General features: G+C 37.2%; 1 protein-coding gene across 1 annotated transcript in view; it reads left to right on the top strand.

Moving 5' to 3' along the window:
• The first annotated feature begins 8,228 nt into the window (after positions 1-8,228).
• The window catches only part of LOC120542992 (extracellular calcium-sensing receptor-like), a 35,540-nt gene continuing 31,634 nt past the window's right edge, over positions 8,229-12,134 (top strand). Inside the window, exon 1 of the mRNA XM_039775794.1 lies at positions 8,229-8,381. The gene's annotated coding sequence lies outside the window, so the exon portion shown is untranslated. The remainder of the gene's footprint in view (positions 8,382-12,134) is intronic.

Raw genomic sequence — 12,134 nt, forward strand, 5'->3', positions numbered from 1 at the left:
CTGCATCTTTCCAATCTCATTTTCTTTATAACTATAAGAACAGTGACAGCATGTTGCGCTGAAGTCTATATATTTACCTGATTACTTGCCTTTAGTCTTACTGAAGCCAGACGTATAATATGTCTGTCTGGAGACAGCCATGTGTGAATTGTGCTTAAAAGTGGGTGGGAACAATTAGACAGCTAACTGAATGTCACAGATAAGACCATGAAGAGGCTGGAAAAGCTGGTGAGGAAGGCTGGCTCAGTGGGAATGATGGTGCAAAGGTGCATGGGGAAGAAGGTACAGGCCATCCTTGACAATAGCAGTTACCCTCTCCACAACATTATGGCAGGTCAGAAAAGTAAAGGTAGAAGTTGTCTTCTCTCATTGGACTTAGAGAAAGCCTTACAAGATTATTTGTTCCTACTGCTGTGAGATTTTATAACTCTTTTGTCAACACAAGTGATTCCTGGTCACCACTCTACCTTCCGACACTGTAACAATTGACCATTTGTACTTTTTACCATATATTTACTTTGTTTTGTTCCTTCTATTTCTAAATAAATCCAATGCCTCTTGAAGGCAGGTGCTCAAAGTAGGGGCAGGGATGTTGAACTGCAAAGATCAGAGATGCTCTCGTTAACCTGGTCTGACAGACAGCAAACTTCTGATTATAATCAACGATCTACAGTCAAAAACTGTCCTAAAAACCCTATTAGACATAAATGTGTTTCGAGTGTGCAGAAAGCACATTGCATGTTCGAAAAGTAAGCATAACCTGATGCAAGGGAACAAAAACATTCTGTAGCATCAGATTATACATTGGCATTCGACAGCATCAATGGATGAATATTAAACGCGAACGATACATTGTCACAGGTGCTGTGTGTGCGCTCTCTGTTGTACGGCATAGCGACATTCGGCAAAAGTTGATATAAGTTTCAAAGCATTGCTTGCAAAAGTATGAACTGCAAAATATGCATTCGAAATAAACTGTGTGTCACACTTCATCAAAAGGACTGCCATTAAAAGAGCTGATAACGAACCGCTGCAGGAGAAGCAATAATAGAGAGAAAAATAAATATACCAAATTTACTAGACGATACGAGTAAAGGCAAAGACAACCCTTCTGACTGCACACCCAAACGAGTAACCAAACAACTAATGGGAAATGCAAACAAGCCGGTGTAACAATTCAATGCATGTCAGTGTATTTTATTTAAATTGCTCCAAATTTTTTGTGCCCCTTTTTGTTCGATGTTTATTTAACATAGGCAGGAAATATTGTTGGGAGAGCAGGTGTTTCAGGGTCCTGCCTAGGGCTTCATTATGCATACTCCTCATGTCTTCAGTAGGCACATGTTTGAGAAGGGCATTGCTATAGCCAGGAGCCGAATGTCAAGTAAGAGGGGCAATGATCGGTGGGATGGACTACAGAATCTGTCAGAAGTGGTTTGAATGCTATGATACCTTCTGCCAGGTGGAAGTAGGACAAAGAGATTGTGGAAACGGTGGGAGTGATCCTTCACAATGCCATAGGCTTGGCAAGTACAACACCTGATAAAAATGTCCTCAATGGTGGGTGGAGAGGTCCCAATGATCTTGTATGCTGTGTGCACTATCCGTTTAAGATCTTACAGTCAGAGACACTTCAGTTCCCAAATCACAGAGAAGGGATTTATATAAATCTGCTTTCACAAGATAAGGTTTTCATCTCTCAATCCTAATTGCTATATATATAAAACAAAATAAGAAAGCACCCTTGTATCATGGCATAGCCCGTTTTTTAAGCCGGGCTCATTAACACCAGGAACTTGGTTGTTATTTAATTTGTAACAGTGATTAAATAAATCTTGCTTTATCCCTGTATCCATCTATCTATCATGGAGGTTTATGAATATGAGCAGCACTAGGGGAGTGAAAGCCCATTCTCCTCCACCCAAGCTGATGATGACAAGCAGTAGCTCCAAAGACATCTCCTTTCCCTACTAGTAAGACATTTGAATTTAACGTCTTGCTCTTTTCCGGCACCCGTGTTTCAATCATAGTAAGGAATACTACCACTGTTTTCAGCAAACACAAAAGAACATTTACATTTTAATGTTAAACATTGCAGTAAATGACAGAACATTGCCAAGTCAAGCCACTCAAAGCAGACCTTTCATCAGTTTTGCACACTTTCAGAGAGAAGACAAAATCTGCAATGATAATTGTTTCAGCTCAGTAGGGCTGTCAAATCAAATATAACTACTGGAATGTAATTTTAAAGTACATGACAAAATTCTTTTTTTGAAGGCAAACACTGACATTCAGTTGTAAACAAACTGTTTTTTATTTGACCTCACTAATTTCGGCTTTATGTTAATCGAGACAAGTTATGCTACAATACTTCCATATGTTGCATGTGTTTTTGAACATGACTTCCACAGTTAGCGTTTTTAGCATTTTAATTGTTAGTTTGTATTATCATTTGTAAAATTAATTGATTTTTTTAACCCCACTGCTCTGCTTTTTGCTTAACGGGTGAACTAACTACAATTTTTAAAGAGTTTTCCTATCACTTTGCTCCTGATTTTGTTCTGTTTCACTCTTGAACCTGAGATCCCCAATTTGCTGTATTTTTATATTAAAACCATTAAGCACTCATCGTAGCGAATCAAATCTGGTTTCCTTTATTTTCTTTGAATATAATGTGAAACAATTACCATGTTTTTGATTTTCCTTTTATTATTTAAAATCCCCATTTTGAAGAGCATTTTCAATGTCAAGAAAGCATACTTAGATACCTTAACAAACGTTTGTCTTTTGGAGGCTGCTGAGTTTGCACAAAATTTCTAAATCAAATTCATAATGAAAAATAAGTAATAATGTTATATATGTGATATGTTTGCTGAATCTGTAAAGGGAATAAAGAATCCCATTTAGTTTAATTCTATATGTTATTCTTGTGAGTGCTGCCCAGCTCCACAAACTCATCAAATCAGGTTACTCAACACTGTTGATCTACCTCTGCTTCTTGTGATTTGGTATAAGATCTTGCTGTGTATTATTTTTACTCAGTAGCAGAATTTTTAATTTGCTGTTAATGAAAGTGTTTGCCAAATAAAAAAATATAATGAGGAAAAAAAACTTAAAGATCATTACCATGTCACAATAAGTAAATTCACTAACTCTATTTGTAAACACAAATTAACTCATCTTGCTTTAATTTATATAAAATGTAGATGGGCGCTGATTTCACATCAAGGCCAGGAAGGCACTTGGTGGAGCAGTGGGGCTGGAAGAAGGAACAGAATGCATGGGACTAAAGTATCACACTCTTTTAACATGTTTTAAGTAGTCATTAGCGATTTAGTAGAGGGTGCATAGTGTATATGCATTACAGACATATTCTCTTTGCTCTCAATACACGTTATATCCGTGTTTTCCAAGTGGAGACTGTGTCAGTGCACAAGACATAAGTACTGCATTCTTTGGAGACGCGCCATGAGCAAAAAAGCAAAAATATGAATACTAATGATATGTACATTTAGTAGCATTTAGAACTTTTAACCTACTGTTAATATTCAAATCCTAATTTGTGTATAATTTGACAGCTTTAAAACTCAACAGATCAAGTGAAACATTTAATAGACTTTTTCCCTGAATGATGTGGCTGAAGACCTGGCATGGACAACTTTGGGCCTGTTCTGGGAAAGACTGTGATTGCTGAGAAGAGATGGCCTACACCCCAGTCTACAATGCACCAAGGGTTCTCCAACAACATTAATGGTGTATTGAAGGACCATAGAATTACAGTACAGGCCAAAAGTTTGGACATACCTCTTCATTCAATGTGTTTTCTTTATTTTCATGACTGAAGGCATCAAAACTGTGAATGAGCACATGTGGAGTTATGTACTTAGCAAAAAAGGTGAAATAACTGAAGACATGTTTTATATTCTAGTTTCTTCAAAATAGCCACCCTTTGCTCTGATTACTGCTTTGCACACTCTTGGCATTCTCTCGATGAGCTTCAACAGGTAGTCACCTGAAATGGTTTTCACTTCACAGGTGTGCCTTATCAGGATCATTTAGTGGAATTTCTTGCTTTATCAATAGGGTTGTGACCAGCAGTTGGGTTGTGCAGAAGTCAGGTTAGTTGGACGATCATTTATTTTTCAACAGGACAATGACCCCAAACACACCCCCAGGCTGTGTAAGGGCTATTTGACCAAGAAGGAGAGCGATTGAGTGCTGGAAATGGTCATGAAAATAAAGAAAACACATTGAATGAGGAGGTGTGTCCAAACTTTTGGCCTGTACTGTATATTCATAATTGTAACCTAAAATACTCATAAGAACATGAAAAACATACAACCTGCTTAAGGTGGAAATGTGTTAAATATAAAACTTTTACTAACTAGTGGCAGAATAGCCAACAATATGAAACAATTGCCCATAAATGTAAATAATTTAATAACCACAGCCTTATGTATCAAATACTCTTCACATGGCCAACTTGACACCATGAAGATGTCAATATTTAATATATAGAATTTAACCATTGTCACACATGTGCGAGTAGGAGGCAGCTAAAGGGCCTGAGTAATTGTAATAAAACATCCAAACAGGGGGTGGTAGTGTGCTGACCGTCTTTCTCAATTCCCTGCAGACCTTTTTCAGGAACTCCTGCAAGGTACCGGTGCCTCAGAAGACATCACTTTCAGTGCCGACCCCTTTGCTGACATCACATCCGGTCCAGAAGACAACACTTCCGAATCCGGCCCTTTTGCTGACGTCACATACTGTATGGGCCTTTGAAGCCTCCATTTTTGTCTATGAGAATCAGTTCTGTTTTGGACTCTGTTCTATGCACATTATGTGCTTAAAAACTCAAACTTTTGCAGCCGGGAAAACAATATACGGGAGGTTGCCCCAAATCTTTATGATGTCTTGGTCTGATTATTATCACACCTTCTATAATGGTATGAATTTAGAACAGCAAGAATTCAAACAGATAATAAAGTGAATAAAGATGAATAGATTTCTAATTTTAAATATGCTCTTAAAAATGATCAACACCAAGTTTTAAAAACAGCGCAACAAGCTTATTTTCCAAAGATAGGCACGTCCATGCAAACATACATAGGAGACAACCAAATTTTTATCAGTCCATCTTCTCAAGAATGACCCTCTGCAGGGATTCTCCCCAATTGCATTCTTTTCAAAGGAATTGGAAGCAGAAATACGTCTGTGCAGTACTGATATCTCAGAAGCTCTTCAAGTTGAAGGTCTAAAATTATCTGTGGGTTTGAATCTGCAGGCAGTCCAACAAACCATCCCAATTAAACAAAATCTACAACTGTCCAGCCAGCAACATGGCAGTCCTTGTTGGACCAAAGATAAGTGTAACATTAAGGAAAAGAAATTTCAGGAATTGTAAAATAGTCCAAGGTAAGCCAAATACAGAGGTAGACTACCATAAGAGGAAGAAGGATGATTCCTGATATTCATCCATAAATGTTGTGCAACAACAGTTTATGTTTACACTCAAAGTAACTTGTTAACTTCAAAAAGGACTAAGGTGTGTTTACTTGTTAAATTATGCAAAGTGACCCTCTCATTCTTGACTTTCCTTCTGGATGACAAATTATGCAAAATAATGGAGCTTAAATATCACAAACACACTCAACTTCTGCAAACAGTGATCATCACAGCTTCTACTTCTGCTTTCAACGTAGCTGGACTTCAGTACACAGAAGACGTTTCATGGTCTGTTTTACTTTTAAAGATTACTTTTTATGTGTCATTTGTGAATAAGTAGTGGGATAATGAATTACCTCTCCAGGATCTATCTATCTATCTATCTATCTATCTATCTATCTATCTATCTATCTATCTATCTATCTATCTATCTATCTATCTATCTATCTATCTATCTAATTCATGACTTTGATCTTTTGTAATTGCTTACCCATACATTTGTTTGTTTAACATTAATTCATTTTTAATAACAACTTTAAGTATATTTTACAATCAAAATAAGTTGTAAAATCAAGCCTCATCTCTGTGAACACATTCAGTCTGCTTTTTTTCATCTTAGGAGATAACCTTCAATTGATTATCCTTTAACAGATGATCATACTGCTCCCCCAGTTTTCATTAAATATAAATTCATTTTAATATTGAGAAATATAATGTGTTTTGTGAGATGTACTGATATCCTGTCCATGGTTGCTTCCTACATTGAGCCCTAAACTATTGGAACAGGCTCCAGCTTTCTGTCTTCTTTTGATAGAAAAGAAATGGACATATGAGGCACTTACTTTCAAACTATTACACAAGACTTACCTGATTTTGTCTAAGTTGAATGAAATCTGGAGTTTTATTTAGAAACATATACCTCTGCATTCACAGTACACATGTGCCTTCTGATTGGCAGTCATCTGTTGCCCTCATATATTCTGTTTGTCTTCTTGATTTCCAGCTCTGGTTGTTAAGTCCATGGCTACTTTATGAAATGACTGCTGTTCTTAATGGGGTTGAACATATAAGAGGATTTTGGAATCTTTGGGTCAAATTTGACCTTGTAATCCTTTCACTTTATACATCTGTTGGTTTCAGCAGGTGTCTACTAAATTATAGGGTGTCTGGTAGATGGGGTGGGTTCAGCTGAACTGTTACCTTGCCCAGCATGAATGACTAAAGTGCTAAAGGTTAATGTGGAGATTTTGATAGGCCACATCTCTGTTTGTATGCTAATTGGTATTTTTTATTAGCCTGAATTTGTTTTCATTCAATTCATTCAATCACTGAGACTGATTTTTATTTTCATTGCTTGTTCACGTTGATAGGTGCAAATATTTTTAAGTTTTCTACTTTACCTTTATCATACTATACAGTAGCTGTAAAACATAAGTACTCTGATGGTGTGTTCAGTCAGCAGTGCTAGATGAGGATATATTTAATTGCAATTTGAAATTCACTGACCAGGGTCCTTCAGAAGGAACAAAATAAAGCACATCCATTATAATAAATCCAGTCTTGTTAGACAAAACTGGCAGCAGACATCATGAGATGGAGTGGTAAGGTGTTTCAATGTATAGAGCAAAACATAATTGAGTAATATTTTATTGTCACAATAATGAAATTTACATGGGATTTAATTTGTTAAAACCTGGTCAAATAAAACACTCTTTTAAATACTCAACATAAGTACACCAGCAATGATCTTTACCAGAACAACCAAAACCAACTGATCAGAAAAAAGGAACATCTGATGGAGACTTAGATTAAGAATGAGAAGGTGCAGCATAGATGGTGTAAAGCAGGGCATCAAATGCAGATTCTAGAGGGCCGCAGTGGCTGTAGATTTTTATTTCAGCTGCTGTCCTTAATTTTTTACCAGTTACTGGTGCTTATTTAACATACGTCTTTTGCCTTAATTATATCTGACTTACGTAATTCTTTTGGTTTTTTTCTTAACTAATGGCCAACTGTAAAGAAATGCAAGCAAGGTTATAGATGACCATCTAAACCTCAAAAAGTCTCAGAGGGCCAGTATTTTCACCTATTTAACTATTAATGAAACCCGTTATTTAATTCTATGGCTTGTTAGTGTTATCATTCTGCCGCACTAGTTATTTCAAAAGATTTGCTGTCTTCTGAGATCACAGTCCACGTGTATTTTGCACCACTGCAGATGAGTATATTTCAGACTTTTCAGATATTTTATTGAGACAGCTACTGAGTGAAAGAATTGAGCGCAAATGGAAAGTTAATTAGCCTGGCCATCTGTTGGTTTGCTTTGTGTGTTACTATCGTCTAGTCGTAAACAATTAAAATGCTAATTAATTCAAATTAAGGCAACACAGTCTGCTCCATTAGTCTTAGTAATTGGTTAACAATGGAGAAAGTGGCAGGAGTGAAAACCTGCTGCCACTGTGGCCCTCCAGGAACTGAGCTTGACACCACTGGTGTAAAGTATAGGATGATAGCAGCAACATATGTGACCAGCAGAGGGCACTAAAAACAAGGAATTAACTCTTAACAAAATCGTGAGTTAAAAACAGGAACTTTGGTTTAGCTAACTTGGATTTCCCGCAGCCACTAAAGGGCAAATCTCTGAAATACTGACTCCGTGGCCAATCCCTGCAAGTGATGTGAGGAGGTTAAGAAAACACAACAACGCTGTAAGTACAATAAGAGTTTCAATGTGTCATGTTACTTATATATTTTTATTTTACTGTTTTACAGGAGATTTTCAAAGTGCAATCTGTATTGCTCATGTTTATTTTCTTTATACTGGGATTTGTTCCTATGAGACCGGAGCAAGAAAGTCCACCGTGTGTGTTAGATCAAGAAGGAGACATATATATAATTGGAACATTCCATATTTGCTTCCATGACTATATCGAGTAAGTACAGACATGTAAAAATAATGAATGATTAGATTTTTGTTTTAAGTAGTAATCACTTTTTAAATCTTTCAATATGAAAAATTCTTATTTTTTCTTACATTAAAGCAAATTGTCAGTAACTGTAAGAAATATGACTAGTTTAAAGAATAAATATATTACAGACAGTTCCTAAATACCAGCCATGACAGGTGGCAAAGTTCATTGTTAAAGTTCAAGACAGATGAACATGGACATCTGTGCCATCCTGGACTTGTCCTCTTTCTAAGAATATGGTGGCTGTATGGAATAATGGAACCCCAAAAAAGTCATTCTCACAAAGTCCTCTGCTCTACAAGATTTAACAAAGATTCGGAATAATGACAAGGCTGATGGAAATTCTTTGCTTGAGACTTATGTTTGTAGTGTTTTATTTTTCATGAAACAACAACAGTATCATTAATAATCATTTTCTAACCATGGCAAAATATTATGAAACAATCTGTGCAACAACATGACTGTAACTCTCAGCTTTTAATTCATTGCTAAAGAATGATTTAATCTACAGTAGAAGCATCTTCCAAAATTGGCTTTTATTAAAACTTACATTAAAATGATCATCTATGAATTGACTGATGACACTCCTCCTGTTCTCTTGTAGCTCACAAAAACTTTCAGTTAGTGCTTTCTAGTTCAAAAAACTCCCTGACATTATGCACTGAGTAGATGGTGATGTGTGCTTTCTCTGCATACACAGTAAACACGATTCATGAATAAATGCTTTAAAGCAGTTATTATATTTCAGTTTCTGTTTAATTAAATATTGTGATTATATTGGTCTAGTCAGTTTTTTTTTTTCTGTGACCTAAATGTAATTACAGTATATGTTTATGGTTTATGGGGCTGCTTTGGTAACATACTGATTTTGTTGTCGCCATCATGGTTGACTTCCTGTTAAACTTGGGCATCTTATCTGTAATAACTATAGACTCACATGATTTTTATCCACATTTACTCCAGGGTCTGAGGCATTGCCTCCCACCCCGAGTTTTAGCATTAGTAGAACATTTGATCCACTGCCCTCTATAAATGATGCCTATGACTCTTATCTTCTTTAGCTGACCTATGAGGTGTGGTTACATTTTCCTTTAAACGTGACTGTCTAAAATGCAAATGAAACACTTTGAAAATTGTTTTTAAACTTGTGTTTCTCGTGGGGGATGTAAACCTAAAACATCCTGCAATAAGTATGGCAAACACAAGATCTTTGTAAAATAAAAGTTTTTTTCTTAACAAAAATGCTCTGTTCCACTGTGCAGCTCCAAAAAGTGTAGAAAGGCATAAAGTAGTGGACTAAAACAATAAGACAATCCAAAGCAAACAAATTCTTAAAAAATAATCCAGAAACAAGGTCAAAAAGCAGACCAAAAGGTGAAAATATCCAATAATATGAAAACATACAGCAATACACAAGTAACACTCACCAACTCCAAGCACATTAGAAATGAGACCCAGCTGTAATGTGACAGCTGCCAGCAGACAGGGATCAGAGCTGTATATCCAGCAGCAGTACTCAGATAATACTCTCGTTATGGTCAGCTAATAGTTTTTTTAAATGCATGCAGAGTGGAAATCTGGCAAGAGCACAGCATGTTATGTGATATCAAGGCCGCTTAATAATAATTCTTTTCATTTATATAGTGCTTTTCTCACTACTCAAAGCGCTCAGCAATTCCAGGTTAAGGGCCTTGCTCAAGGGCCCAACAGAGCAGAGTCCCTTTTGTCATTTACGGGATTCGAACTGGCAACCTTCTGATTGCCAGCACAGATCCCTAGCCTCAGAGCCACCACATCAAGCCTGCTTGAAGGAGATTGGAAGAAATCTTATAGTACGCAAGCATTAAAGTTCTGGGCGCTTCAGCTTTGTGATGTCAAGTTGGCATCGTTGAGATGGCTGGGAAAAAAATGTTAATCTAAGCTGGCAGCATGGTGAGTTTCCAGTAATATTCATGAACAAGGTTATCAGCAAACAGGGCATATTTCAAATAAAAACGTTTGGAGAATTTGACCATCAGCACTATTGGTGAGCTTTCCATTCCAAGGACAGCATCCAATAATTTTAAGTCTGCCAGCACTGGCAAGAGACATTTAGTGACTTGTGTAGTTTAATCGTGTTTAGGCTTGGTGGCTTTCTGATATTCTGCCTGATGTATCTGTCTGTCTCCTTGCCTTGATTACTGTTCTCTTTGACCCATGGCTGTCAGACAACTCTTCAAAATCATTCTTTACAGACTTCATTCGAATTAACAGAAATGTAACAGTCCAACTCTAAGTGACTGATCCACATATAATCGTACCAACGCCATAAGTACATTAGTACAGTGGAAACTCTAGTCGAACCCGATTTGGTCGTGACACGAAGTAATTTCCCCCATAGGATCCATTCCGGACTGTACCAGCTGTATGTACCTGTAAATATATATTTTATTAAGATTTTTAAGCACAAAAATAGTTAAATAGTTAAATATACCATAGAATGCACAGTGTAATAGTAAACTAAATGTAAAAACATTGAATAACACTAAGAAAACCTTGAACAGAGAAAATTAACATTGCAAGAGTTCACGCTTATAGCCTTACGAACCGCTCGCTGTAAACACTTTTTTTGATGAGTTTTAAGCACAGGGAAAAAAATGAACATTTGAAAAATCCGTAATTTATGCAAAAACTAACCATAAACAACCAAGAAAACAAACCTTGCAGGAGTCGAGTTCTGAAGGAAGTGAGCAGGAAGCTGGGTGGAGAGGAGATTAAAGTTTTGAGGTAAATTCCCTCTGAGCGATGCACGTCTGACCGAGAACAATGTACTGTACAGGGAGAGACTGAACACGTGTGTAAATCACCAGCGCGTACGAACCGGAAGGGAAACGAAATAGAGCACAAAGAGTTCACAGCGAATGCACAGGGAGAGACTGAACATGTGCGGAAATCATCGGCACGTACGAACCGGAAGGGAAACTGGCTTGCTCGTCACTCAAGTGTGTGGTCGTGAACAGATGCAAAAGTTTAGCAAACTTTTTGGTCGTAACTCGATTTGTACGTGTTCAGAGACGTTCGTGACCCGAGGTTCCACTGTATATAGGAGACCTAAAAGCATACTCAGATTGACCACTTTTCTCATTATTTTGCACTACTTTGCTGTTCTTTATGCTTAAAAGCTTTATAGCCCCATATTCCTCTGTGTCTGTGTTTTTGCACACTTTTTTCCTTTGTATTTTCAGTGCATTGTGTTGTTTAGTGTTCCATATCCACACATTACAACATTGGGATAAGAACATGCCGTTCAGTTCAACAAAACCTGTCAATCCTGTCCTCTGCCACCTGTTCAGTCAGTCACTAAGCCTCCTTAAAGTGTTTGTGAAAAACATTCTGTATGGTAAGGATCTCAACCTAATAACTACAGACCAGTGGCCCTTACATCCAATTTCATGAAAATCTTTGAGAGGCCGGTCCTGGTCTATATGAGTCCTCTTGTGAAAGGCCACCTGAACCCACTGCTGTCTGCCTATCGGTAAAAGACTGGAGTGGAGGATTTAATTATCTGTCTGTTCCACAAGTCTTATTCTCAGTTGCACAAAGCTGGCAGCACGGCAAGGATTCTGTTTTTTTATGTTTCCAGTGACTTCAGTACCATCCAGACATCCCTGTTAAGGATTGAGCTCAGAGTGTGCGGGTGGATGAGTCTATGGAGTCCTGGATATTGGAATGTCTGTG

This window comes from Polypterus senegalus, chromosome 13, assembly GCF_016835505.1.
Source record: "Polypterus senegalus isolate Bchr_013 chromosome 13, ASM1683550v1, whole genome shotgun sequence".
In the NCBI taxonomy this organism is placed as follows: Eukaryota; Metazoa; Chordata; class Cladistia; order Polypteriformes; family Polypteridae; genus Polypterus; species Polypterus senegalus.